Source organism: Manis pentadactyla, chromosome 4, assembly GCF_030020395.1.
Source record: "Manis pentadactyla isolate mManPen7 chromosome 4, mManPen7.hap1, whole genome shotgun sequence".
Taxonomy (NCBI): domain Eukaryota; kingdom Metazoa; phylum Chordata; class Mammalia; order Pholidota; family Manidae; genus Manis; species Manis pentadactyla.
In genome coordinates, this window is record NC_080022.1 from 54,009,214 (window position 1) to 54,035,026 (window position 25,813).

Below are 25,813 nucleotides of genomic sequence, written 5' to 3' on the forward strand. Positions count from 1 at the left end.
AACCACCACGATGTACATTTGAGCAAAAATAAAAGTCTGTACTTCTCCCTGTAGAAGTCGGGAGCCATTTAGTTTGTGAGCAGAGATGACAAGATCAGATCTATGCTCTAGAAAGAGATTTCTTATGTTGTCCATGAGGACGAATTGGAAACGGGCTGGGAATCGAATGAGGAGGCTGCTGACCTGCAGTGGGAGCTCTAATTCTCTGTCTAAAGAAATTTTAGAGGGCATTGGTGAGGGCAGGGGTGCAGAAGTGAATTTATGATGGGAAACACATTTTGCATGATTTTACTCATAGGCCTGAATTTTAAACTTTCATCACTACTAGACTAACTTGGGTGGCAGAACATTCCTGGGGAAGCTGTCTCTGCTTGCTCATGAGATCCTTGAGTGCTGGACACCAGCCTCTTACACAAAGATGGTACATTTCTTTTTCAGATGTTTGTGTTCTTTGCTCTGTGACTTGTCAACTGAGATACCTGCTCATTGTGTAGGAAAAATTAGAAATCCAGCATGGAGGTTGAAAGAAGTAGTTTGGGATTTGAAATCAAGACATCAGGGACACATACAACGGAATACTTACTATTCAGCCTTTAAAAAAGGAAATGCTGCAATATGTGACAACATGGATGAGGCAAGATGATCTCAGGCTAAGTGAAATAAGTCATTTACAGAAAGACAAATACTGCCTGACTCCAATTATATGGAGATGTCTAAAATAGTCAGATTCATAGAATCAAAGAGTGGAATAGTGGTTGCCAGGTGCTGGGGACAGAGGGAAAGGGAATTGCTAATCAATGGACATAAAGTTTTAGTTAAGCAAGGTGAATAAATTCTAGCAATCTGCTGTAAAACATTGTGCTATAGTCAACAATAATATGTTGTACACATAGATCTCATGTTAAATGTTCTTACCACAATAAAAAAAATTTTTTTAAGAAGACATCAAGGCTCAAACTCGGTCTTGTTTTAAAGAATGGTAATTTAATGTGACTTAGGCTTTCTACTCCCCTGGGCCTTGATTGGCTCATCTATAAAATAGGGGAAGAAGACTAACAATTATTCAGTCCTCTAATGTCCAAGACTATATATACTTGTGATCCTGTTTAATACTCAGAATTAGTCTGTGAAATATTACTATCTTTGTTTGACAGATGAGAAAACCATAGCTTGCCCAAGGAGGCAGTGTTCCAATGCAAGTCTAAAACTCCAAAGTCTATGATTTCTAAGCCTCCTTCTAATTCCAAAATGCTGTAATTCATGTGTCACGTTTGAAATATTTAGGCTAAATAAACACTAATGACTAATCAAACTACAATAGTAAAAACAATAGATTCTCCAGTGATCACTAAGTGGCTACAGAACCACTCACCCTGCAGGGAAACACGGTTTCTCACTGGAAGAGAATGCAGCAGGCAAAAGGAGGCCAACAACACATTTCTGAGCAACAAATAGCATTTTTCTCAGGTTGAAACTGTAGGAGCCTAGGATTTGGCAAGTGCTCTAGATATTGTGAAAAATAAGCACTCCAGGTCTCTGGTGGCTTTAGGAGAGGAACAGAATGTTAGATCCAGGTGAAGGGGCATATTTTGATGCTGCTGCTGAAAGGATCTCCTCTTACACTAACATGAAGCAAAGAAGAATGATCCACATCCCCCAATTCCAAGTCTAGTGTTCTTTCAGTGTACTCAAGTTGCTTCTGTTCTGACTGAGAAAACATACGGAACTCATAGCTGTTCATTTCTTCATTCATTGACTGGACAAGCACTTCCTGCACACTTTCTGTGTGTCAGCACAGAGTCGTGCACAGGGACATAAAAACAGGATCCCTGTTTTGGGTTGGACTGTGTCCCCCAGAATTCATATGCTGAAACCCTAAATCCATGTACCTCAGAATGTAAAGGTATTTAAAGAGAGATTCTTCCAAGAGGTTATTACGTTAAAGTGGAGTCCTTAGAGTACATTCTAATCCAATATGACTGGTGTCCTTCTAAAAAAGAGATTAGGACAGAGACACAATAGATAGAGGGAAAACCATGTAAAGGCACAACAAGGAAGTAGCAAACTGCAAGCCAAGGGGAGAGAAGCCACAGAAGAAACCAGCCCTGTGGACACCAGAATTGTGAGACAATTGATTTCTGCTCCTTAAGCCATCCAGTGTGTGGTATTTCATTACGGCGACTAATAGAGTCTCCCTGCTTTGCAGGAGTTTCCATTTTGGCAGAAGGGACAGAGGGCAGCAAATAACAGAGGGGAGTACAGGGAGCCCTAGGCACACAGAGGTGGGACATTCTGCTTAGGGTGCAGAGGGTGGTGGTGGGGAATGAAAGCCTGGAAGGAGTGTCTCTGAGCAGAGTTCTGGAAGATGGGTAGGAAGGAGGTAACGAGGAGTAAACACGAGCAGAGGCAGATGAACCCTCCGTGCCTAGGCATGGAGAAATGCTGCAGGGACCAGCAAGTTGTCTGAAATGTAATGATGGAGGATAGTGCACGTGGTGTGGTGTGGTTCTGACACAAGTTCAGAGTTCAGTGAATGAAGACATTATTACCGACAACAGTGATAATATCTTACAACTTTATAGCACATTTCAGTCTGACAAAACACTTTCTTATTTTTCAGTGTCTGCAGGAGACTTGACCATTTCATACACAGGCAAATGAGGGTCAAGAGGCCAAATGACTTGGCTACAGCCTTGCAGGAAGTTAGTGGCAGAATCAAGTCTAAAACTCAGCAGCCTTTTCTCCCCAGTTCTGAGAGGGTCGGAGTGTCAGAGGGCCCTTCGCCAAGCTTGACTGTTTCCTTGCCCACACACAGGGCAGCCTGGGACAGGTGGCTTGGGTTTTGAGTTCCGCCAGACAGGAGGGAGCCAGAGAAGTAGAGCCCCCCATAACAGGACCACAACATCCTAAACACAACACCTCTGGAGCAGTGAGAAGAGTTCTGGCCCCTGAGGAAGTGCTTATCTTCTCATTCATTCTGTCCCTAATGGAAGGGCATTTAAGGTCTCTTCATCTGTCAAAGGGAGGCAAGTAGTAACACGCAGCCACCAGCGCTCCTGCCCTCCTGCCCCTCAGGCGGGACATTTCATAACTCTGGGAACCCTATCCAGGGATGGACTTGTGCAACCTCGCAGAGGTTTCCCCTTAGCGTTGATGTGACAGAAAAGGGAAAGACATCTTTAAGAAGGCAAGGTGTTTTACAAACACAAGATGGTCCTTTTATCTGTTTGGGATGGATTGTATTACGACATGGGGAAGGAGGAAAGGAAAGGGATCAGGCAGTCTTTTCCCCCTCAGTCCTCACTTGTATCCCTATAGCAGATGCTGTAGGGGCTCTCCCATACCCTTTGGCCTTAACAGCTTCTGTGGTATCTGGCCTGATTATCAACTGCCAGTGCCCAGGTCTTTTTGCCAGAGGACATTCTCTAGATGCTGATGACCACCATGCCTTCACCTGCTGCAAGGCTGGAGCTACCAGGTGTTAATGCCCCTGGGGAACAGCTCTCAGCCACTGTCCAGGGGGATTTGGTGGGTAAGTACCCCAGCTTCGTCCTCTCTTGTTGAGTAACTACACTAGCTCCCGGAATTCTCCATTTCAATTAAACTCTGGTTGTCCATAATGTGACTGAATTAATGTCACAACTTTTATTTCTCTCTGTTCTTTCCCTATCTCACTTCTCCACTCCTCTACCAGTGTTCCCCAGGGTCACTCCCAAATAGACAACCCACATTCCAATCCTTGTCTCATGATGTGCTTCTGCAGAAACCCAAACTAGGCGGACCCTCCTTGTCCAGTGAGCGTTTTTTTTTTTTTCTGCTTTGATCATTATGAAAGGAAGTGGGGAGGAAAAAGGAGAGAGATACAGAAATATCATCCATCCATTCAGCCATTCATCCATTCATCCTTCACTCAGCAAATGCTTACTAGGAGTTTATTTCTCGTCAAGCTCTGTGCTGGGGGCCAGCTGGAAATCTCATCTCCGAGGGCTCTGAGGAACCATTCATCACTCAAACTCACTCACACCCTAGCCAGCACTTCCTGGCTTGGGGGCAGGGATGTTATGAAGAGAAGTTTCATGGGAAGGAGGTGGAGCCTCAAACAGGGGAGAAGACAGAAGTTCTGGGACTGGGTGGGAGGGGAATAATATGAGTAAATAAAGGCCAGCAGGTGGGAATGAAATTCACTTATGAAAGGGGCAGAGGCTCTGGGTGAGCACTTAGGTGTCATCTTGGCGGGCACCAGATTCTTGGGGGCATTGACTGTCAGACCTGAAAAGGGCCTCAGAGGTCCCAGGCAGATCTCCTTCACTTCACTCCCAAAGAAAATGAGCAGCAAAGAAAAGACAAAATGATTTCCTTGGACCCTTTGTGCTGTGAGTCTTTTCTCTTGAGGAACATAAGGCTAGACTGATCTTTCTTAATTTTTTTCATTACTGCCCAGGAATGAGCACTTTTCATAATTACCCCCCTCCAATGAAATATCAATACCACAGGTATATTTTACATTTGTTATATACCATAGATCTGTTTATGTACTATATGCATAAAAAATGGTATGATTTGAAAAATAGTACCTGTTTGCACAAGGAGTAACTGTAATTCAGTCTGCCCCCAGTGTGGGGTGCCTGTATAAAGTCACAGGCCTCTTGCAATAACTCTAATAGAGCCAAGGGACACAAGCTGGAAACTGGTCGACTAGAAGGCTTTTAATGTCTGTTTGATTCTGAAGTCCACAGTCTCAACAGAATTTATTTTTTATTTTTTATTTTTTATTTTTTATTTTTTATTGAAGGGTAGTTGACACACAGTATTACATTAGTTTCAGGTGTACAACACAGTGATTCAACATTTATATACATGATAATTCTAGGTACCAGCTATCACCATACCAAGTTGTTACCATGTTTTGACTATATTCCTTATGCTATACATTACATCCCGGTGACTTATTTATTTTACAATTGGAAGTGTGTTTATATATATATATATATATATATATATTTTGTGTGTGTGTGTGTGTGTGTGTGTGAGTGCATCTCTCATATTTATTGATCAAATAGTTGTTAACAACAATAAAATTCTGTATAGGGGAGTCAATACTCAATGCACAATCATTAATCCACCCCAAGCCTAATTTTCGTCAGTCTCCAATCTTCTGATGCATAACGAACAAGTTCTTACATGGAGTACAAATTCTTACATAGTGAATAAGTTACATGGTGAACAGTACAAGGGCAGTCATCACAGAAGCTTTCGGTTTTGTTCATGCATTATGAACTATAAACAGTCAGTTCAAATATGAATATTCATTTGATTTTTAAACTTGATTTATATGTGGATACCACATTTCTCTCTTTATTATTATTATTTTTAATAAAATGCTGAAGTGGTAGGTAGATACGAGATAAAGGTAGAAAACAGAGTTTAGTGTTGTAAGAGAGCAAATGTAGATGATCAGGTGTGTGCCTGTAGACTATGTGTTTCAACAGAATTTTTAAAAAGAAATGGGAGTTAAGGCTTTCTCAACTTCAGTTCATGTACCCAGAACAAGCTAGCTGACCTCAGGCTCCCTTCTCAGCAGTGAGTAGAAGAGGCACCTGCCTCAGTGCTGCATGCAGAAGCACTATAACACAGGAACTGTAACTAAGTCTCATACATGTGTCTCTAGGGAAGGACATATGTGCTCTTGGACCTAAAACTGGAGAGGCAACAAAACTGAAAATGTTTGTTCATGCTTTACTCTTCAGCCATTTCTGAATCTTCTCCTTCCCATCAGTTTGACTGGTACCAATGAATAAGATAAAAAATGTTAATGATAATTTTAGCCCACAGAGGACAAGTATGCCTGTCATAATCTGTCATTTTCCCTTTAAATATAAAAAACACCCTGTTTAACAAAACAGGAGCAGACTTACAGAAGCCAAGAATGGACTAGCAGTTACCAAAGGGAAAGGGGTTGGGTAGGGTTGGGGGGAAGGGTGGGATAAGGGGATTAAGGGGCATTATGATTAGCACACATAATGTGGGGGTGTGCACTGGGAAGGCAGTACAGCACAGAGAAGACAAGTAGTGACTCTATAGCATCTTACTATGCTGATGGACAGTGACTGCAATGGGGCATGTCCTGGGGACTTGATAATAGGGGGGAATGTAGTAACCAAATTGTTGCTCATGTGAAACCTGAGCATAAGATTGTGAATCAATGATACCTTAATTTAAAAAAACCACCCTGTTTTCCCTGAGTGGTCTTATCCCACAAGGGAGTAGATGTTTAATGGACAATGAAGTAACCCAAAAGAAATCCCTCCCAAACCTATCTTCTAGTAGTTGTCCCATTTGTGTACTTATTGAACACCTACTACATGCTAGGCACTATAGGTTCCTGAAATACAGAGATGAACAAGTCATAGCCCCTGCCCTTAGGAACTCACATATGAGTATGGGAGACAGACATGTAAAGAAATCACTGCAATGCAGTGGGTATATTAATATATATACCACATGCTCCATGATATTTTTAGCCTGTAGACTCTTATACATACTGTTCCCAAGGTCAGGAATGAGTCTCCTTGATATTTTGGTAGGCTGATGCCTGTGGAATAGAGCATAGAGCAGAAAACCTTAACCCAGTAGAGGGACATCAAAGGAGGCTTCCTGGAGGAGGAATGTGCTAGGCTGAGACTTAAAGGATTATCATAGTTTAGCAGTCAATGTCTCTAGTTTCTTTGTGATCTTGTTGGCTGAGTGGGATGTGCCTCCTTTATGCTCCCTAGCCTCCCATCCAAACCCTTTTCCTAGCAAAAAGTAAACATTTGTGACTACTGAATAAATAGCACTCATAAATATTTTATAATTGTTTATAAATGAGTTGCCTTTTCCACAAGATTGTGAGCTTTCTGAGGAAAAGGACTGTGTAGGGTTTATCTTTTTTATCTTCATCAATAAAGTGAGTGTCTTGCCATGAAAAGCCTTTACTAAGTGTTTGCAGATTGAAGGATGGATGGAGGCATGGATGCATGGATAGGTAAGTGAGCGGTGGGTAGATGGAAGCACAGAAGAAAGAGCAAATAACGGTGCCCAAAGAAGATAAGTGGAATCACCTGGGGATCATATTAAAATGTGGTAACTAATTCAGTAGGTCTGGGGTGCAGCATCACATTCTGTATTTCTAGAAGGTTCCCATACGATATTGCTGCTGGCCTGCAGACGGAACTCTTGAGTACTAAGGATGTGTGGGGAGTATGGTCTGGGGGTTGGAAAGAAAACAGGAAGGAGGGAAGATTATCTAGACAGAACTTTTGGGAGCTGTGTTGGCTCAGCCATGGTGCAAGCATGGACCTCAGTGGCCCAGGCTGGGGAGGAAGATGTAGGGAGAGGGGCCTGCATGGGGCTGGTAGACACAAGAGTGTCTGTGAGGGAGGGAAACTCAGGCTTTCAGGGAGACTCAAGGATGCCCGAAGCAGTGACATGGCGCCCAAAGCTGAGATGAGGGAGAGGCAGGCAGAAAAGAGAAGAGAACTAATGTTTCTTAGGTATCTGTGTAGCTCTATCTAGATCTTAGTCTATATCCATACCTGTAGGCATCTATCACACTACATTTTGTCCTCAGGACAGCCCTGAGGAGATTCAGAAAATGGATATTTTCTTCCTTGCCTCTTCTCTCCCCTCCTCTTCTCTCTCCCTCCCTTCCTTCCTCCCTTCCTCCCACCTTTTCTCTCTTTTACTTTCTTCTTTCCCTTCCTACCTTCCTTCCTTCCTTCCTTCCTTCCTTCCTGCCTTCCTTCCTTCCTTCCTTCCTTCCTTCCTTCCTTCCTTCCTTCCTTCCTTCCTTTCCTTCCTTTCTTCCCTCCCTCCCTCTCTCTCTCTCTTTCTTTCTTTCATTTTTAGGTTGGTTATTTCACTATGGCATCATTCTCTTAATGTGGCAGAAGTTGCAATTTCAATCCCTCTTGAAAGTTACACAGAAAAAGACTCTTTTTTTGTCTTAATTTATGCCACTGATCACTGAGAAAGAGAAGCAAGAAGCCTTAAGTACTTTAAAATAATAAAATACATTGAACTAAGATAAAGAAAATGGAGATTCAGAAATGAATAGGTTACTTGTCCCAGGACTCAGAACTAGTGACAGCGCTGGGACTCTGGCAAAGGGCTAAGTGGATTGTGGGGACTCAAGTGAGTAGATGGAGGTTCAGAGAAGACCTCTCAGCCCAGTTAAGAATTCAGGTACCAATGAGAAATTTGGAGTCCTATGCAGTTGCAGACGCTGTGTCAGTAGGTCAGTATTCGAGAAGGCTGGAATGTGAATGTGGCCCAGGGCTCCTAGCAGATTCAGGGAGCAGCACAATCCCAGGTTCTCAGACTGCAGCAAGCCAGGGCCAAAATTAGAGGAGCATCTTCTATCCAGAGGCATAGATTCTTTTTGGGCTACTCAGTACAAGGCTGTCCCAACCCCACCCTTTCATTTACTATTAACAGATACTACCTGTTTAATATCCAAGGACCCCAACTTCCAACTAAGAAACAGCTAAAATAAAATGTTTCTTTTAGGCATGGAATTAATTCACTTAATTTGTAATTAGCTGTATTATTTCAGGCTACTACTTTATGATTGATTTAGTCCCTTTATCAGAAAAACTGGAGACATATTTAAAAATCTATATTTTATACGTAGTTCTGTATAAACTAGGAATAAGTGGGAACTCCCTAAGTAAATATAAAAACAAACTTCATCCTGTCAAAAGTCAAAATGACAATATTCAGAGTGTGACCCATGCACAAAAGCAACCCAGGAGGACAGAGGACATGAGAAGTGAAGGCATGAAGAGACCAGGACACTAAAAGAATCATCCACACGGATAAAGAAATCACAGGGATTATGATGGGAATAGCGTCAGGGAGAGTCACGGAGAACCAGGAGCGAAGTCAGGGGCCTGAGCGTTAGCAGAGGACTGCAACAAGGAGGGGCTGAGCTGCATGGTCTCATAATCAGGATTCACTGCTGGGGCTCCTAGGGCCCTTAAAAAGTGCTTCAGTTCCTTTCACTAAGAGGTTTAAAATAGGGACCTGGTGACAAACAATTAGGATAATTATATTTATTTTATTTAAGCTTATTGTGAATCAGGCATTGATCTAGGAATTTTTACAAATACTAATCCTATGGGGTAGGTATTATTACTACCTCCATTTTACAGACGAGGAAACTTAGACATCCTGAGAGCTTAGGTCACTGACTGAACTTTAAGAAACATTTACGTCAATTGGGACATTAAGGCCCAAAGAGGGGAAAATGCCTGTGCAAAGTCAAAGAGAAGCATGAATGGATTAGAGCCTCTGTCTCCTAAGTCTCAGCTCAGCGACTTTTAAGCATAACATCTTGCCTCTTGCTCAAATGGAAGATTTTAGAATCAAGAGGTCATTTCTTTGATGTCTTCTCCAGTCCTTTGTGGCTCCACTAGACTTGCACATACCATTTGCACACTTACACCATTGCCCTGTGAACACTTGTATTCTTAGCTTCCCTCCTAGACTTTGAGCTGCTGGTGGGCAGCCAGTGTGTCTTCCTCTCTCCTGCCTGGGCAGCAGCTGAGCACAGCACCTGGCATATACTAGGTGCTCTGTAAAATCTATTGAAAAGTGAATGGATCAAATCCCCCAAATCTCACCCTTGATTCTTTCCTGGCTTCTGGTGCTTTGTGCCTTGAATTTATCTCCCTGACACAGTGGAAGCCTGGCCTGGAGACATCACTATATCACCTGCCCCACCCAATGGCTCTCTGTGCCATCAGTTTCAAAACTGCAGGTTGTGTGCTGCTTGTTGTGGGCCTGGCACTCCGCCAAGGAGACTCTGCCTGAGTGGTCTGCTGCAGGACAGCCTTGAAAGTTTACTGTTTCAGTTGTTTTCATTCCTAGGTCTTGTTTTCTTCATACAGGCAGCAGGAGTTTCATATATGTTTCTTTGCCTCTGCTTTTCAGACTGAATGTAATGCCGTTGAATGATTAAGTTGCATATATAGTGTAAGAACCTAAGATAGAAATTTATTTTGAGTAAATTAAGGATTTATCAAGCATTTCTTGTGTGTGAGGTCCCTTGCACCTGGTATTTCATTTAATCCTCAAAAAATTTCTGTGAAAATAGTGTTATTACCTCAATTTTACAGATATTGAAAATAGAGGCTCAGAGGGGCTAAAAGATTGATCCAAGGTTATGCTGCCGGGAATGGTCAAGTCCAGATACATTTGTATGTGGTCAAAGATTATGCTCTTTCACTATAGCACACCATCTCTAGTGACAAAACAAACAAACACTCAAACAAACAAATAAATAAAACAAGGCTATTTTACATAAACAGTTTGGGGAAGACCTGCCTGGCTACATGCCAGGACTTTTAGGCAGTCTTAGTGATTCTAGCAAACTCTGGGTGAGCTGTCAGTGCTGGAGTAGGGGAAGGCCAATAAAGCTCACTATAAACTGGACTCCTCTACCCAGTCTACCTGAAGGTATCCAGGATGGGGGGAGAGTCTTGTTCTACGTGATGAGCAAGATATGTATGTTCTCTGCCATCATGGACTTTACAATTGGGTAATAACTGTTTTCAATTCTGGCCATGACAATTAAGTTTGGAAGCTGGCAAACAGGGGCATATATAGAGAAAGAAATATAGAAAGAAATAGGACCAGGATGGTAAGAAACAGGAGCGAACAGTTGGAAGAACTGAGAACAAATAACAAAGATCTGAAGATTAGAGATCTTCTGCACAACACTGGAAGGTATAAACATGGCCAATATCTTCAGTCCAAATGACAGCAAGCATAAAAAAAAAAAGAATTTCCTCATAATTAGCAATGGGCTACCTCTAAAAATAGAGTGACCCTTCCATTATTGGAGGTGTCCAAGCAGAGATTGCAGTCACTTCTTAGTGGCAGCATGAAGAAAGGCAGTGTACCTGGGGCAAAGAGCGTAGAATCTGGAGGCTGATTGCCTGGTTAAAATAATCCACAGCCATGTGATTTGGGAAAGTTACTTAGCCTGTTTCTTCATCTGTAAACTGAGGAAAATGAAGCCCCTTCCTCCAAGGGATGTGATAGGGCTTATAGGAAATGACAGAGCATGTAGCTGATAGTAAGGCATCAGAAAACAGTGTCAGGTATTACCAGTGTATCAGTGGAGGTAGGAGACGAAGGCTGTTAGGTCCCTTCCAAGTATGTGATTCTGTGATTCCACATTTACTACAGAATTTGCTCCCAAGTGAAATTTTACAAAAATGGTTTCTGAATGTCTGTGATTTCAATCTAAGTACCCTGCCTGGGAGAGAACGGGAGACAAGATAAAGGATAGGAGTCGGCTCTCAAGTCCCCCAAAAGCTGCTGATGTAGTTTGTTTTATGAGGTAAAAGAGAGAACTGTCTGGTTCTGGGGGATGTAACTTTCCTTGCTGAGCCAAGAGTTCTTCACATTCCTTTTGTCCTGATTTCCTTTTGCACTTAATCTAATAATGGTCACACATGCAATTCTCTAAGGTGTTTGCATTTTAGGGGGAAACACCTTCAAACCTGAAGGCAAGAAAGAAAGGAAGGGAGAAAGAAAGAAAGAAAAAAGGTTTGTAACGGTGAAAATCAGGGCATGACCCAGTGAACATGCTCCTGTTACGAACAGCAAGGGCCCAAAGATCTTCCTGAATAAATAGGGCTCTGCCGGTAGGAAATGTGATCTGATTTTTCCTCTTCCTTTGCCATGGAAAAATTCCACTCCCACCACTAGCAGCTCCTTTGGCTAGGAGCCAGGAAGCAATCAGGCTGCCTTTTTCTACTTTTCTCCTCTAGAACACAGAGTTCTGATGGACCTTTCCAGAGCCTGGGCCTCCACAGCCCTCTGTGCTGTCACACAGCAGGCTGGTCTATTTAAGGAAAGATTTATGTAGTCCAGCGAGAGGGTTTTAGCCACCGTTTTTCTCTTTATTCTCCAGGTGTGCTATTATAACAAGCCAACCAGAGGAGCCTTTAGGAGACATCAAAGGGATCCTACTTGTTAGAATGGTTTTTAGACTTAAAGCACCCCTTGAGGACTTTTATCTTTAAAGTGTGTGGGGGGGTACTTTTAAACTTTGGGTTTTCATTTTGAAATACTAAAGTAATGCCAGCCTGAGGCAACGAACCAAACTACACCATTGTGTCAAATAGTCAAAGATATCCTCTTCTGCCTAATCTTTCCCTACCCCCACCATAACAGACGTGAACATTTTGATGTGTATCTCTTCACACCCTTATCTATGTGTGTGTGTAAATACATCTCTATACACACACACACTGTACATGTATGTATGTGTGTGTATGTATATATGTATATCACATTTAGAGATTTTTGTCATACTGTTTTAAAATAGGACTATACAAACTCATAAAAATAACTTGCTCCTTTCATCTGTGTTTCATTCAAATCCCTCTAGGTAAATATATATAGATTTAACTTAGTCTTTTTATGCATAATATCCATAGTTTGAAAAGATTGTATTTTACTTATATGTCCCCCTATATTAAATATCCAAATGATTTCTAGTGTTTCTGTCTTTTGCCAGTTCAAATAATACTGCATAAAAGAATTTTGTATCTATGTTCTCATTTATTCATTTCTAGGTTCACCTGAGGATTTTACATATTACCAGAGATCAAGATGCAATGCCTAGCAAAACACATAGTAGCCCTTTGGCAGTAGCTTTTTCCTCTTTGTTGGGAAAGAGGCCTGGAAAAATAATGTCCCTTTCTCTTCCTTCCCCACACCATTATTCTCCTGCAGTAGAATGGGCAGGGATAATATATCCTTTGTAATTCAGCAAGGAATAAGAATTACCAGTTTGCTAGGTTACTGGAGGATACAAAAGAGGCCCAAATTAAAGAACCACATATTCCTCCAGTAAGTCTTTTGTTCCTTTCTTTTTCCTTCATGAAAAGGCAGGAAATAGGGAAAATGAAGCAAAGAAAGATGGGTTTGCATTGCTGGGCTTTAATAGACAAATGGTTAAATGATGGCACCTGTAAAATCATCAGCCTATTCCTCTTTCAGGGTCTGAATATATCTTTCTTCTCTTTGTAGACCAGAGGAAAGGGGCAGCAAGATGAATGAGATGAATCACAGCAGAGGTCCTTTTTCATTATTCTTTTTGCATTTTCCCATCCCAGAGACTCATCAGAGCTCAAGGGTGGAAGGGGCCTTAGGACGTGGTCTGCTCTCCCACTGTGTCTGGCCTCATCCTGTTCCTAGCTTTTGCATTCCTCCTCAACACAGTTGTGTCTGGCTATTTCTTTTTCCTTCCATGCCTTCCAAAGAACATCTATTGAGTGCTTCCTGTGAGCTAGAGCCCACGCTATACTCTGGAGACAAAGATGAGAAGACATAGGCCCTGGCTTCAAGGAGCTTAGAAGTAAGGGGAAGAAAAATAAATAGACTTAGAATGATAAAGGAATGACAGAGATGTATCCAAGGATGCACAGAGGAGAAGCACCTGATATGGCAACACCTGGGAGGACAGGTAGTGTGAAGAGGCTAGTAAAATTAAGCTGTGACTTTAAGGTTGAAGAGAAATTTGCCAGCTCAGACTGTACTGGAGATACAGCATATGCAAAGGCATGGAGATCAGTGAGAACATGATATACTGAAATTGTAATTGTAATGGATTCAGAGTAGCAGAAATTTGGTGCCTGTGTGGAATAATGGAATATGAGGTTGGAGAGGTAAGCAGGAGCCTGATCTTGAAGGACTGTATGCCCCTTGCTGAGAAATTTGGGTTTTATCCTAATAAAAATGGGGAAAATTTTTACTGCAGAGGTGACAAGATTGGATATACATCTCACAAAGATCCTTCTAGAGTTGGTGCAGAAAAGAATGAAAGGGGTAAGAGACTGGAAGTATGGAGATCAGCTGGGAAACTGGCAAGTTGGTAAGAAATGGCAAGAAATGGTGGGAGAGGATCTGCATTAGGCAGTGTCAGTGAGCACAGATAACTAGATAATAGAATAGAATAGACTGGTCCTCTGACTCTTCATGCATGGAGAGAAAGGAAGTAGGAAGAATCGTGGAGACATTTAGGTTTCTGGCAGCTAGGTAGATGGTATTTTGCACTATGTTAAGACAGTACAAGAAGCTGCTTTAAGAGAGAAGGTGATGAGCTCATCTTAGACATATTGAGTCTGAAATTCCTGGGATAGTTCCTAGTAGAGGTGTCCATAACTGTTAGATATGTGAGTCTGGGGTTCAGGAAAGAAGTACGGGTTAATACAAACCTTGGCTTTATCAACGTGTGAGTGGTAGTTGAAGTCAAAATCACAGCTGAGGTTTCTTAGCAATGATGCCGGGGTTCTTGTTTGCTGAGTCGAAGAATGAGCTTAGCAAACACCCAAGGTAGGAGAACCAGGGTACAGGCTTTTACTGAGAGATACAGTGAGAGGACTGAGCTCCTGGATCACACCAGGAGGGGACAAGAGAGCCTGATTGGTGCGTTCTCTAGGGAATTTATAGGCAAGTGAGGATTTTTGGGAATTGAGGGCTTAGGGTTGGACTTGTATCACTTGCCCTGCCCTCAAGGTGGGCTGGGTTGTCTGTCTGTTAGGGTTGTTTACAGTGAAGTCATAGGTTATGCTGAGATACCCTTGCAGAACTCAAACATTCCAGGCCAAGTTGCTCCTGGCCTTTTGTCCTTTAACTGATCTCACTGAAGATGTCTATATTCCTAGTCTAGTATCCTTAACCTAGAGAATTAGTGTGACCTTGATTTTGCATAATGCTGAACACAGTTTCGATAGGGACTTTACATCCGTACATTGCTTTGACTGTAAATACCTTGCCTTGCTTTTTCTGGAGGCCCTCACCCTACTCTGTCTAAGCCCATGGTCCCTGTCTCAGCAAGAGACTAGAGGGATTAGAAAAACAGATCAGAGATAAAACCATAGGAAAACATTACCCATATTTAAGAACTAGGTGCTATTTGCTACAGCTTGGATGAAATGGAAGGGCATTATTGCTGAGTGAAATCAGCCAGGCAGAGAAAGACAAATAGGGTATGGTATCACTTATATGTAGAATCCTAAAAAAAAAAAAAAAGTCAATTTCATAGAAACAAAGAATAAACGGTGGTTTCCTGAGGCTGGGGGGGATGATGGAGATCCCAGGGTACACATTTTTAGTTATAAGAAGAATAAGTTCTGAGCATCTAATGTACAGCATGGTGACTGTAGCTAATGCATCACTGAAAAGTGCAGAGAGTAGACTTATGCATTCTCACCACACACACAGAAGAAGGTTAACTATATGAGGTGATGCTGCATTAATTATCTTGATCTTGGTAATCATTTCATAATGTATATGTACATCAAATCGTCATTGCCTTGTACACTTTAAATATATACAATTATATCTGTCAATAATTCCTCAATGAGGTTAAAAAAAGAATTAGGTAGAGGGTGAGGAGCTCAAGAACAAAAGTGAGACGGGACAGACAGAAAAAGCAGGAAAATGAGAAAATGGCATGGTGAAAGCCAATAGACAAGGGTTTTCAGGATGGAGGGAGAAATCAACCATTGGTAAATGCTACTGAGTCAGATAAGCTTAATGCTGTGAGATGTCGTGTGGTGGATTTAAGGAGTCCGTTTTCCCTTCTTGCTTGGCTCTTTGCCCCACTTCTTAAACTCCTGTTACTCCCTCGATATTTGTACATCTTACACTTTAATTTTGGTCAGATCTCTGCTCGAATGCCATCTTTTCAAAGAGAACTTCCTTGATCACTGTCTAAAATAGCACCCCAGTCTCTCTCTAGCACCTTATCCAGACAAATTTCTCATCATGGCATGAAGCTTTACTTGACATTGTAATATTTATTTGTTAACTGTCTCCCTTCCTAGAATGGGAAGTTCAGAAGCACAGGGATTTTGTTTTGTTTGTGGCTGTATTGCCAGTGCCTGGCACAAAATAGGCCTTCCATAAATATGGTAGAGAGAGGGTGACTGACTGGTCATCTTGACAAGAGGAATTTCATGGGGTGGTTGGGACAAAAGTCAGCTTGCAGTAGGTTAAGGCATGGGAGGTAGATGAAGAAGAGACATGGAATGAACACAATTCTTTCAAGAAGGGAAGGAGAGAGGGCTCAAGATATGAGAGATGAACTGGCATTTATAATCAGAATAGGAAAACAGTAGAGAATAGGAAAACATAAAAGAGGAAATAATTGAGATGATGGGATTCAGAGCAGTGGTGAACCAATTTGTATGGGTAGAGGAACTTCTCTTCCAACAAGGAGAGGAAGAATGATATGAGGGTGACTGTGATGTAGGTAAGTTTGGGAGACATGGGTAGTTCTGGAATTTTCCATTCAAATGGCTACCATTTATTTGAGCTCTTACTGTATGGCAGGCACTGTGCTACCATCTTACGTATTCCAAACTACAACTATGCAAGATCACCATTCTACCTTCAAAAAATGGGGTGAGGAGTTAGTTTATGTGGTCAGAAAGTAGGTTGCAGAGATGTGTCTCAAATTGTGACCTTCTAATTAAGACTTTTTTCATTTTCCCTGTGCGTTTTGGTAAACCTTTCCAGAATTGACCACCACCACTCCAGAGTCCTCATTGTTTATACCCTTTTTACCTGGTGGGACATCTGTTTCTTTGTCCTAATTGTGCCCCTATTCTTGTTAGTCTTTATGGACACTTTTTATGGTCAGGCCTACTTTCTTCCACCTGAATCTGTATTTGCACACCATTCCCCCAGGGCCTGGTCTTCTCCACTGGATGGATCTAGTTCCAGCTTCCAATTCCTCCCTACTCTGAGTAATGAATTATTTAAAAATAAAATTACGCATAGCTAGATGTTATAGTATGTCTACTTTATGTACTAAACGTCGCTTATTTCTAATCTTGTCAACTCCAGATATGGTGTAGAGAGACAATGGTCTTAAAACTGGGGTGTGTGTACACCTGCAAGTTAGGAAGACTTCCAAGGGGACATAAGCATGAAGAGTTTTAAAGAAATCAATTTTCAGATCTTAAACTTCCATATGTGCTGATCCCAAACTGATTTACCAAGAAAGTGAACTGAAGAAGGTGTAGGTCTTCTTTTCCCACATTGTCTTTCATGATCAGCCCTCTTTCCACTTCAAGAAAAGAAAGATGTGCAACCCACCCATGTCAAATTATTTTGGTGCATTTCTTTAGGGCATAAAACTACCCAAATGGAGAGACAATTCAAAGAAGGTGATGAGATGTGAATGACTCTAGTGAATGGATATCAGTTCTTTTTTCAAGTCAGATGATTTCTAATTCTTTGTTTTTAATTAAACTGAAGTGGAACCTAATCAAATTGATAGTTGATAGATTACTAAAATTATTTTTGATGACATATAATTATGTGATTCTTCACATATAGCTCAGAAATTCAAAGCACTTAGTAACATTGCTATAATAAAACTCCTCTCATTCCCATCTACTTATTTATATGAACAGGTTTCTCAGTTCTTACATACAAAAAAACAAAAAAATAGGAATAGAATTGAAATGCAGCTTTCTCTATTCCAGCAATAGCTTATATTAATTCATGTATTCCTGAAATGACTGAAGAAACAAAAATACAGAAGCACAACCAGCTCATTGAAAGATGGTTTTCCAATCAAATTTGCTTTTTACATGTAATAATTCTTTATCACAATTTCAATATATATATTTTTAAAAGAGCTATGTATAAGAGTGATCACCAAATGACTTTCATACATTTAAAAAATCATGGTAGAATATAATTTCGAGGGAGAGGGGAAAGAGAATATGAGTTCAAGAAGAAAAGGGAACATTTTCAGCCATTGTAGACTTGTTCATGTATTTTTAAAATAGTGTGGTTATGAACTCACTTTTAGTTTTAAATTCCACTGGTTATCTCACAAAGTGATACAACTCTTTCTAATATTTATTAGTAACTTTCTAATATTGAACACCAACTGGAGAAGCCCAGGCTGGTCTCAAAATAAAAGTAAAACCTCTACCTGGTGGCCTCCAGCCAGACTCCAACTGCTACTAGGACAAGGAGCCAGAACAGATGAGAAAACTGTCTATTGGTGGTATGAGGTTTGAAACTACAGATGATGGTTTTAGAGAACATTTTGAGAAAAGAGGCACACACCTCATTTGCGTGGTGAAGGGATCCCCCAACCAAAATGTTCCAGGGGCTTTGGTTTTGTGACATCCTTATGTTGAAGAGGTAAATGCAACAATGTGTCTTGACCAGGTTGATGGGCATGTACTGAAACCAAAGAGACTGTCTCTAGAGAGGATTCCCTAAAGCTAGGTGCCCATCTAAGAGTGGAGAAAAATTTTTTGCTTGTGATATTACAGAAGATATACAAGAATATAATTTGAGAGACTACTTGGAAAAGTCTGGGAAGATTGAAACCATAGAAGTTATGGAAGACAAGCAGAGTGGAGAAAGAGAAGATTTGCTTTTGTAATTTTTGATGATCATGATAGTTGATAAAATTGTTCAGAAATATTACATCGTTAATGGGTATAATTGAGAGTGAAAGAGGCTCTTTCTAAACAAGAAGTTTAGTCTGCTGGATCACAAAGAGGTCATGGAAAGGATCTGGCAACTTTATGGGTCATGGAGGAAACTTCACTGGGAGAGGAGGCCAGGTGATGGATGTGGTGGTAGCAGATAAGTATGAAGGACATAATGGTGGATATAGTTGATTTAGAGGTACTGTTGCAACTTGGGAGGTAATGTGCAAGTGCAACTGGTCATAGTAGCTGAGGGGTGATGAACCAAGATACGGAAAAACCAAGATGAAGAATATGGTGGTTGTGGTGCAGGATAAAAGGATTACAATGAAGGAGAAAATTTTGGCAGTGGTAACTCTGGTGGTGGTGGGAATTATAATGATTTTGGAAATTAGTGGACAACAGCAATCAAATGAAGGGGGGTAGTTTCGGTGGAGGAAGCTTAAACAGAACCTATGGTAGTGGTTATGGATATGGTGACAGAAGTGGGGGATTAGTGGAAGGTTCTAAAAACAGCAGAAAAGAGCTACAATTTTTAGTGGGAGAGATAATAAGGAGCTGTCAGGGGAGTTGCAGTTTACTTTGAGACAATTGACCCAAATGCATTAGAGGAACTACAAAGATCTGCCACCAAAGGAATGATGATCATCCATAGCCAGAAAGTGACTGTAGCTTAAACGGGAAATCTTTCTTGTTCAAGACTGTCACAGCCACAGTTTGCAAAAAGTACAATCAGTGATTAATGCAATGTAGTGTCAGTTAGATGTATGTTAGAGCCCTTTTTTATGTTGTAACTTTGTCTTTTTCACTTTATTACATCAGGCATATTGCCTTTGATTTGTAAATTGTGGTAGTAGCACTGGGAATAAAAAAATTTAGGAATTTTTAACTCTTTCCCAAAAAGGTGGTGCAATGGTTTTAAAATGTCAATATTTATAATACTTGGAAAATTGTAGACCTTGCAATTACTGAAATGAATAGTTAGAAATTCTTGATGTCAACATAAAAAGGTATGGAATGAGCAAAATGTTTAAAGACAGCAGGTAAAGAGGAAACAGTGCAGGCTTTGGGAATGAGAAGGCTTAGAGGCTGTGAGTTAGGGAGTGTGTCTTTGGGCAAGTTACCTCTTTCAGTTCAGTTTCCTCCTCTGTGTTGCTATCATTAAAATGGATTTAATAGAGTGCACAATTCCTAGGGAGGATTAAGCCAGATAAGATACATAAAAGACCCTGAAACATGGTAGACACTCAATAAACAACTACTCCATTCCTCCTTAGGACAATGCTGCAAGAAGGTATTGATTGATTGAGACAACAGTTATTTTTAGCATCCATATGTCAGTCCCTATTCTAGGAGCAGAAGATACAGGATGAATAAGGTCCTGGGGCATGGATAAGATTGAGCTCTTGGAGCCAGATTGTCTGGATTTGAATCCACTCTTTACTAGCTGTGTAATCATTGACAATTCACTTAATGTGTCTTGGTTTCATGATCTATGAAAGAGGGATAAGAATTGTACCTTGAACGGTTTGTGTTGAATTGTAAAGGGTAAGCAAGGTGCCTAGCACGTGATAAACATTCAGTAAATGTTAGCTGTTAATGTTATTCTTCATGAAGCTCAAAGTCTAATGTGGAGAGAAAGGGGCAAGAATATTTGTCTGAATTTTACAGGTAAAAAAACTGAGGTTCAGAGAGGTTAAGTAAACTACCTAAGTCAAATAGATAGAAGGGGTAGAGGTGACCCTTTGTCCTTGGTTCCATCTTACTTCAAAGCTTATGCTATTTTTGTTAAGGCTAGTGGTCTCTTTTATGGCATATCTTCTCTAGGACATTCCCCGTTATAAAACTCCATTGGCGGGGGAAAGAATTCTAAAGTTTTCAATGGAGGACTTAAAAAATCCAAAAACCCAATTGTTAAGCTCACCAAGCCCTTTATTATCTTGGGTCCAACCACTGCAAAGTCTAGCTTCTGTCGCTGTGGGCAAAGAAAAGCATTCCTTAATCCATCAAACAAACCATCTGGAAGGAACTTAGAATGAGCCTCAGGACATATGACCCACGGAGGCAATGATTGCCTTACATTCAATGTAGTATCAACAGGCTATTTGTTTTAAAATTTGAAATGGTGCCATGTTCCAGGCACTTTCCTATATGATGGGGATATCAGGTCAAGTACAATAGTCTCTAACTCTTACAGTTAGTGGAATTCCACACAAAAAGCCCAGAAACCCTAGCTCTATGTGCTAGAGCTTATGGTAACAATGATATGAAGAGCTAGCAGTAGGACTCCTGAGTAGGAAGCTAGTAACTGAGCTATAGGGCCAGTTGGGCCTCCAGAAGAGGCACCATGTAACCTGGCCTTGAGGCATAAGTAGGCGCTCTCTAGTCAGAGAAGGGGAAGAAGAATATTCAGGGGCCTGAACAAAGATCCGGATGGCTGAGAGGGAAGCAGAGTTAGATGAATGGGGCTGGGACCCACTTTGCAGAAAGGAATTCTGTGGTGAGGCAAGAGGATGGAGCTCTCTGAGGGAGGGACTTCCCTATTTACTCCAGTGCCTGGAGTTGCCTGACACATAGTTGGTACTCATTAATTAATTACTTGAAGGCTAACGGGATGCTACAATTCTGTATCTACTCTCAGAGATTCTTACTCAGTTGATCTGGGATAGGGCTGGGGCACTGATGTTTTAAACGCTCTGCAGGTCACTAACTTACTTCCAGGTTTGGTACCACTGGACTAAATGAGTGACCTGAACCAGTGGACATGAGAAAATTTATATTTATAGTTCTCTGTGGGACAGAAGACTTAGTCCTTGAGAATATATTAGATGAAAGTATTTTGGTATTTTCCTGTTGTATAGAAGGGAAAATTATAGGAGAAGTGTAGATTTGTTTAAAAATTAGCCTGGCAGATACAGTAAAATATTAATGGTAGAATCTAGGTGATGGGCATACAGGTAGGAATATAAAAGTTTCTTCAGTTTACATGTATTACATTTTTTTTCTTAATAAAATGTTGGGAAAAATTAGCTTGAACCAGAGATAAAATATGCTAATTGAGTCTCAATAAGAAATTGATAGAAACCTGAGTGTCATTTAGTCCAGCATTCTGTGAGGGGGCAGGTAGAAAGGTACATGGTGCTGGTGGCGGTGCATTGGTCTCCTTAGCTACAGCCGAAGCAGGGGACGTTGCTGAAAGGACTCAGGATGTTGATTCTACTGGGTTCATGTGTCCTTGGGTAATGGGCAGAATGTCTTTGCCCCTTAGTTTCATCATCTTTTAAATTACAACCATATTAATAGCTGTTATAAGCATCAAACTCACAGAGCTGTAGTGAAGATCAAATGGTATAAATGGTATCAATCAAATGGTTTTCAAAGACAGATGCAGACTTTCCAAGATACATGATGGGCAGATAATTTTTTAAGGGAATTGTTTTCTGAGTCTTGATTTCCTTAGTAATTCTGCTAGAAAGGATTTCTTTAAGGAAATGCTGAGTGTTAAGGTGTTATGCCAGTTTTCCTTTCTCAACTCCCCTTTCATAATGACCTTTATCCCATTTGATAAAATAACTATACTTGTCCCCATCTTACTGTATACCTTTCACTGGGCATAAAAATCTCCAAGGTTCTAAAGAGAAAACTCAAAATACTAGGATTGGCTAACCCTCTTCTAATCTAGGCAGCCTGCACCCAAAGTGGGGCTTATGTTTTTCCCAGACTTATGCATGTCCTATGAAGAATACAAGGTGGCTTCTGAATGGACTACTTTGGTCCTTGTTGGGATATTTGAATCCAGTTATGCTGTAGAGTAGACCAGGGACATGATGACAAATTTTATTTAACAGTCTCAGTCTTTCCATCCCCTATTGTTAAATAATCTATCACACTACTGATGGAGAGTCTTATGACAACAAATAAACAAATTAACAAATAGTGGTAATATTGTTAAAAATATTTAAAGATTTTAATAAAGATTTAAGTAAATAATATTGATAAAAATCTTAAATAGAATACTACTTTATACACTTTATTTCATTCAGGAGCAAATTCTCAGCAAGGTCTTCTCTCTGAATTCAGAAGTCATGGTTGTCATGGGGATGTTTCTTAACATGTTTGTTTAAATAAAGAAATGTAGTCAGATCTTTTCTGACAAAGAAAAAAATCTGATTTGTCCTCTTGGTTTGACAGTGAAGGATGACTTTGCCAGTTAGGTGTTAGGTGGATATTCTCCAGAAATCTAATGAGTTAAAAACACAGCACTGAGATTTTGGAATAAAACATATTGAAATCAAATGATTTAAGGGAGAAAAATTCCTTGTCAAATTGTTAATACTCAAAGTATTTTAAAAATTAATAGCATTTTCTTTTTCTAATCCTTTCTGAACCTATCAGGTTAATCAAAATGCCTCTAGGTGGAAAAGTTACAGGTATGATTTAATAATCATTTGATAATTCTTGAGAAAGCCTTTTTGATAAACTTCCCAGGAATCCATAAAATGAATGGCTTTCATGACTGGATAACAAATGCTTTTGCAAGTTGGGTGCTTTCTAATTCTTTGCTTGCGATAGAATTGAGGGAAGTATTATGTTTCAGCTAACAAATGACTAAAAAAATGCATTTTAATGATAGATCACTCTGTGGTTTTAGAATATAACTTGGAAGGAGTTCAAAGAATTGAATGATATTGCTGCAACAAAACTCCTATTCCCATCCTATGATTTATGTAAACAAACTTTCTCAATATTTCTATCTATAAAAAAGGAAAAGAGTGAATTAATGCCAATTGCTATCTCAGTCTAGCAGCAATATTCATGTGAACTAATTTTTAAAATCATAATTTACCTTAGTAAAAGTGGCAGTTTAAATAAAACTATTTTTATTTAATAATTTTGATTAAAATTAGTAATGCATTGGTCATTTTGATCAGTAGTGTATAACTAATAATTATAATGATAACTTAATTCCTAGAATTTGAATTCTTAAAAAAATGGAGTTTAAGGCACAGGAAATTATCAAAATTAATTTCCATCTATATACATTTTTTGTTGCCAGAAACCTTAGGGTGATCAAGAGAAGACTTCCAAAAATAAAAACATATTACATTATTCTATTGAAATTGAAGGGAGGTGAGATGGAGATGTTTGGTACAAGGTAAAAAAGGATTGATCTAAAAATCTGGCATAGAAGAGCTTGTTCATGTAATCTTCAAGAGGATGATAATAACTATTAATTTACTATGGTATTTAGATTCCAATACATTTAAACTAATGACATAAGTTTTATTTCAAAATGTCAGTCTTATAGTATGGCTAGAAATTATACCTGTTGTCACTTTTTACATTTATGGTGTACAATTTTAACAATGTCAAAATAGGTTAGGATTACATGTTTCAAAATATTGTAGGAGGTACTTTGACCCTTCAAAACCCCTGGTATAATATATGTGAAAAGAATTTGTCTACCTGGTCACCAGTCCCTCCTCCCCCTGTCCATCTGGCTCAGTGAGGGGGGCCACTTTCTCTCAGCCATAAAAGCCAGACACCTGAGCATCATCCTTACTTTTTTTCTCCTATATCTAACCAATTTATGCTATTTCTTAGATAATTCTTATATTCCTCTGTTCTCTCTATCTCCCCTGACACTGTCTCTCCTAAAATATTATTTACATTTAAGTTTGCTTTACATTAGACTCAAACCATTCTATTATGGTAGGTCTACAAAGAAGACAAATTTCTCTTTCCAAAATTCAAAATTAATCACACCACTCTTGTACTTGTATAATTCAATGGTTCTCCATTCCTTAAGGTAAAATCTAAACGGTCATGACTGCACAGAAATTCTTCTGTGATCTGGCTCCTGCCATCTCTCCTGCCTTTTCTTTTATTCCTTTACTCCCTAACCTCTAGCAATTCTGGGTCTGTTGTACAGTTGATACTGCTTTATGGTGTATTTGAAAGTTACTAAGAGAGTAGGTCCTAAAAGTTCTCATCACAAGGAATAATACTTCTATTTTATACCTATACGGATGATGGATGTTAACTAAATTTATTGTAGTAGTAATTTTACAATATATGTAAGCCAAGTCAATATGCTGTATACCTTAAGCTTACACAGTGTCATATGTCAATTATATCTCAATAAAACTGAAAGAAAAAAAATAAAAATATATTACCTGGTATAGAAGTAATAAAGTGTCCAGAAAAGGAGACTTCTTGAGACTACATCTGGAATGTTTTATGTGTTGCTGTATATCTCACAGTAGGAGAAACATATTCTCCAAAGGAGACCCAGAGTGTGAAGGATTTCTCAACCATGTTATATGAATTTAATCAATAAAGCTTACTACACTGATTATGAATATAATCAATAAAATCTACTACATTTAGCATCCAAGGCTGAGGCTGTAAGAGTCAGATAGGCTAGCCTATGCTATGATAGCAAATGACCTAAAAAATCTTTGTGGCTTATAATAATAAAAATGTATTTCTTGCTCATGTTACATATCCATGATGGTTCAGTCTTTTCTAGGAAGGTGGAGGCATATTCACTGGGATCCAAGCCATTTGCTGGCTACTGTGACAAAGAGGAAAGGTACAATGGGGACCCTGGCCCTCAGAGCTTCTGCTTTCATTCACCAAAGTCAGTCATGTGACCATTCCTGACAGAATAACAAGATGGGAGGGGTTATTTCATGAAGGGAAATTAGAATATTTCATGGATAGAAATATAATCTACTGTGTAGAAAGTCCCATATGATCCTGGTTGGGGATCCTCTGTAGATCATCTAAGAACTGCCAGGAATTTGGGCAGTTCAAAATGAGGTCTAGTAGGTGGTAATATGCAATACATATTAGCTATTATTGTCATTATCATTATATTCCAGTAAGAAGGGAAAATTCTCTCCACATATTATCTGTCTATAAATCATTTGGGGGTAAACAGGAGAGCTTTCTGCTATTTCTTACTTAAGCAGTGAAACCCAGATTGGTGTGCTAGTCTCTAGCAGATACCACATTACTTACACATGAGATGGCTGAGTAATTTCAAATATTTAACAAAGAAGAAAAGTTTCAGATGGGACAAGATGGCTATTTTCAATATTTGAAAGTCCTAATGTGGAAACAAATTATATAAACAATTAACATGAGTGTCCTCAGAAGATAGCGCTGGTAATGGAATAAATTTGTCTGGGAGAGTTTAATTCTTCCAAGAACCTGCCGTTAGTGCCATGAAGTACACTGAGCCTTTTGATGGTTGAAGAACCAGTAATAATGTAACTTACACT

At 39.8% G+C, this 25,813-nt stretch overlaps 1 pseudogene; it reads left to right on the forward strand.

Moving 5' to 3' along the window:
• The first annotated feature begins 13,703 nt into the window (after positions 1 to 13,703).
• LOC118925389 (heterogeneous nuclear ribonucleoprotein A3-like) lies at positions 13,704 to 18,919 on the forward strand (annotated as a pseudogene).
• The last annotated feature ends 6,894 nt before the right edge of the window (positions 18,920 to 25,813 follow it).